Genomic DNA, 4,580 nt, shown 5'->3' with positions numbered 1-4,580 from the left:
TTCTATTTGCTCTAATTGGTAAGTTGTTTTGAATGTTTGGATGAGAAAAGATACGTGATTAATTCCTGTGTTATTATTGATGCCCCGTTTAATATTTATAAGTTCTCTGGTTATAATAGTTTGTTGGTCATTAAATGTTTTATCATTTTATTTATCTGATTCTCGAATTTCCTGTTTAACCTAATCTGAAGATTGTTTTGAGATATTAAACTATTTCCACTAACTTTCAGATTCTGGATTTCTTGGTCTATTTTTACAAGGTCATTATCATCAAGGTTACCTGTTAACAATTTAATACTTGACCCTAACAAGTTAAATGCTCCTCTTTTTAATCTCCTATGGGGCAGTAAGTTTTCGTAGAGCCTCAAAATGTCATCAAATTTGTTGGATAGCAAAATAGTCAAATCTTTGAAGGTGTCGAAATGCGTGAGTCCTCGTATAATCTTGTCGATGTTATCCAACAACTTTTGGTATTGGTCGAGATCTATTTCATGATATAGTCTGTCTTGTCCTTTGGTTATGAAACAATGTCCTGTTGTTATTGTCAGTAGTCCTGGATTGTTCGAAAGGTCCTGTATTTGTATAGTCTGCGTCTGCGTGGTCTTCATGATGGACAGTGGAATTATGATGGTTAAGATCAGCATGGTTTTCCTAAAATAGAGATTAGTAAGCGTTATTTACGAATTCTTTTTAAATTATTTTTATGTAATTTGCGATTCGAGTTATCTATGAATGTTTTGTTTCTATTCTGGATAACTTGAACCGCGTCAAATTTTTCTTGGTTTTACATTTGATTCCTTGCACTTTGTGGAACACTTTCTCGTTCTCCTGCAATTCAGGTTCCTCTTCTCTATTTTGATTGTGTTGATCTAGATCCTTTTCTGGGTTCGTTCCAATTGCATGACAACGTCATCGTATATCTTGTTTCTATTTGCCAAAATTTGATCCATATCAAGTGGGCGTTCTTCACCATCTTTTTATACCAAAGAAAATCTCTCTGGGCTTTAATTTTGTTGCCGTGTGGATTGTTCCGTTATACAGAGTGCAAGCAATCATGTAAACTTCTTTGCTACTTAAGTCATTATACTTATCCTTGATGCACCTGTAAATCTCAGCGAGAGTACTATGAAATCTTTCGACTATACCGTTAGTCTCGCTACGATTTACTGGTGTGAAATAAATTTGAATCCGTAAATCTTCTAACAGTCCCCGAACCTCAATGGATTTCATTGCTGGTTCGTTGTCTGAGATGATTAGCTGTGGCTTACCGTGGGTGCTGAAATATTTTAAAAGCGTTTTCCTGATGTCCTGGATATTCCTACTAGCTAATGGCAATATGACTGCAAATCTGGAGAATTTGTCTACTATTGATAGAAACATGTTTGGTTGGGATATTAGTATGTCTAGATGAATGATTTCTAAAGGTGCTTTTGGAATGGGCGATTCCCCATGTTTAATCTTGTATGGTTTACGCTCATATTTATTTTTGTTGCACGTTTCACAAAGTAAAATGAATTTTCTAATATTTTGCTTCATTTTAGAAAGTAATACTTTCCTGCCAGTTCCTTAAAATTTTCCCAAATTCCTCTATGTGAAAGTTCGTGAGTTTTTCTAACCAACTCGTTTTGCTCTTCCAAAGTTTGTACGTCTTCCAGTAAAATTTGAGAAATCCTGACTTTAAGAATTTTATTCCTGCTGAAATAGTTTTTGTACACGACTTGAATGGTAGGAATGACTGACTCTGGACACATAATGCAGTTCACCTGTTTGGGGTTCATGTATTCTTTGAAGATGTTGATTAGAGTAGGTACGCCAAACGTGATTCTCGAAATTGTTCGCCTAAAAATGCGTGGAAAGATTTCTTCTACCTTATTTTCATCATGGTCACTAATACGGAGTATTATTTGATTAGAATGTACATTGAGAGGGCGTATAGTCATTGGAACGAATTCGCTATCATCTGTATCTGCCGAATGAACGGTTTCGTCATCTGACTCGTCTTCTTCGTTTAAGTTTACTTCATGCGGAATTCGAGATAAACCATCTGCGACAATATTCTGTTTGCCTGGTCTATACTTAATTTCATAATCATATTCCTCAAGTTCGAGTCTCCATTTGATAAGTTTACTATTTGGAGTTTTGAGGTTTAGTCCATACGTTAAAGGTTGATGGTCTGTGTATAACACAAATTTTCTACCAAAAAGGTATGGCCTAAAGTAATTGCATCCCCATCGAATAGCCAATAACTCTTTTTCGATGGTGGAATAGTTTTCTTCTGACTTTGTTAGGGTTCGTGATGCGAACGCTATTGGCTTGTCATTTCCAATAGTACCTTGGGAGATTACTGCACCAATTGCGTGGTTAGAAGCATCGGTTGTTAGTATGAAATTTTTGTTGAAATCTGGGTATTGCAAGATACTACTACTAGTCAAAATGTTTTTGCATCTCTCGAATGCATTAACAAACTCAGCAGTGTGCTTAATTTTTTCACCTTTTCGTAGGCAGTTGGTGAGTGGTTTTGCAATTTTAGCAAAATCTTGAATAAATTTGCGGTAGTAACCTAGAATACCTAAGAACCCGCGAAGTTCCTTATCGGTCTTGGGTATGGGCCATGTTTTGATTGCACTAATCTTGCTTGGATTTGGTTTAACACCCTCTGGTGTTACGACATGTCCAAGAAAAGCGACTTCTTTGCGTAGGAATTCGCTTTTATCTAATTGAATCTTCATGTTATACTTTTGCAAACAAATGAAGATCTTTGTTAAGTTTTCCAAGTGTTCTTGGAGACTAGTAGAATACACAATTATGTCGTCCATGTAAACTAGACATATTTTGCCAATGTATTCTCTAAGTATATTGTCCATTACCCTCTGAAAGGTGGATGGAGCGTTTCGCAATCCAAAGGGCATACGTAAAAATTCATAATGCCCATGTTCGACACTGAATGCTGTCTTTGCAATGTCCTCTTTTTGGACTTCAATTTGATGGAATCCAGAGGCTAAGTCGAGGGTGGTGAAGTAGAGACATTTCCTAGCTTATCTAATATATCGTTGATATTAGGAATAGGGTATCTGTCTTCAACAGTTTTCTCGTTCAGTTTTCGATAATCGATTACTAAACGCCATTTCTTTTGACCAGAGGCATCCATCTTTTTGGAACTACCCACACTGGGCTGGACCAAGGACTATTTGAATGTCTGATAATACCCTGCTCAAGCATTTTCATGATCTGCCGTTGTACCTCTTCTTTGTGACAGAAAGGATACCGGTATGATTTAGAATGTACAGGTACGTCATCTTTGGTTTTGATAGAGTGTTTAATGCCATTAGTGAACGTAAGAGTTTTATCTTCTTTTGTGAAAAATATCTTCGAAATTACGAATAATCTTTAGAAGTTTTCACGCTCTTCAGTATTGAGATGGTCTAATCGTAGTTGATTAGATAACTGTATCTCTGTCTTTTCCTGACTAACTTAGTCCCAATGGGTTTTGTATCAAAATTATTCAATTCTCCAAACACAAGCCTGTTTGGATTTATTTTGGCAATGTCCTCCGTTTTGTTCTCTATTATCACTGTCGTTTTGTTATTTTTCGCGTGGTAAATTCCCGGGAGTACAACTATCTCATCCGTCAGAGGTAGTTCGTTGTCAATGAAAAATCCCCGTTTGTAACATCAGTGGACAATGTAATACCTATTTGTTCGTTGGAATTAACGCAAACTGTGTATGAATCAGGATATTTCTTTTCAAGGGTATAGTGCAATTTGGAAACTGTAGTTTGTTGGAGTGGGTGATAATATTAGCTTTTAAATCGGCCAAAGATTCATACCCTATAAGTCCGTCAAAAAGGAGTGAAATTTGTGGAGGTGAAAAGTTAGTGGAAGTCTCCCTTTGAAAGGAGAGAATTTTATGTATTTGTCTATCTTATGATGTCCGTTGATGCTCTTTACTACCGATGGGTTTGACATTTTTATCCATGATGTACCTACTAATGATGGATCAATATAATTTTGTTGGCTCCGTGTCAATGAGGAGTTTAAGATTACCAAATTCTGTCTTAAGTTCGATATAAGGCAGAAAGTTGTTGCTTCCTATTTTTTTCTATTAAGTCGGAAGTTATTCGAAAATTTACGTCGTCAACAGGGGTTTCCGACGATTCATTGGGTGCAAGGGATTCTGATGATTCATTGGTTACACAAGCAGAGTTATCAATGGTGTTTCCTTGTTCATTATCACTGTGGAGATGGTTGCTAACATCGTTAGAATAAAATGGATTTGTTTCTAGGTAATATTCTTCTGGGTACTGATATTGTTCATATGGATAGTAGTGGTTGGCTAATTCGATGTTTCTTAATTCTTCAACATGAAATCTGTTAGCTTGAGGTGAAAAATGATTTCGTGGGGGAAATTGGTTGTAATTAGGTAGGGGTCGATTCATGTAATTGACATGTTTGCTCATAGTAGAGGGGTCGACATCCATCGGGACGGCCTTTGGAATTGGTTTTGGGAATGGTCTTGGGGCCATCGCTGGTGGAAAAACATTTCTAGGAGGAAATCTTTGAGGCATGTAATTATTGGGATAA

The sequence above is a fragment of the Armigeres subalbatus genome, chromosome 3, assembly GCF_024139115.2.
Source record: "Armigeres subalbatus isolate Guangzhou_Male chromosome 3, GZ_Asu_2, whole genome shotgun sequence".
NCBI lineage: Eukaryota > Metazoa > Arthropoda > Insecta > Diptera > Culicidae > Armigeres > Armigeres subalbatus.
The sequence above is the reverse complement of the archived record's forward strand: the minus strand, read 5'-3'. Positions refer to the sequence as shown.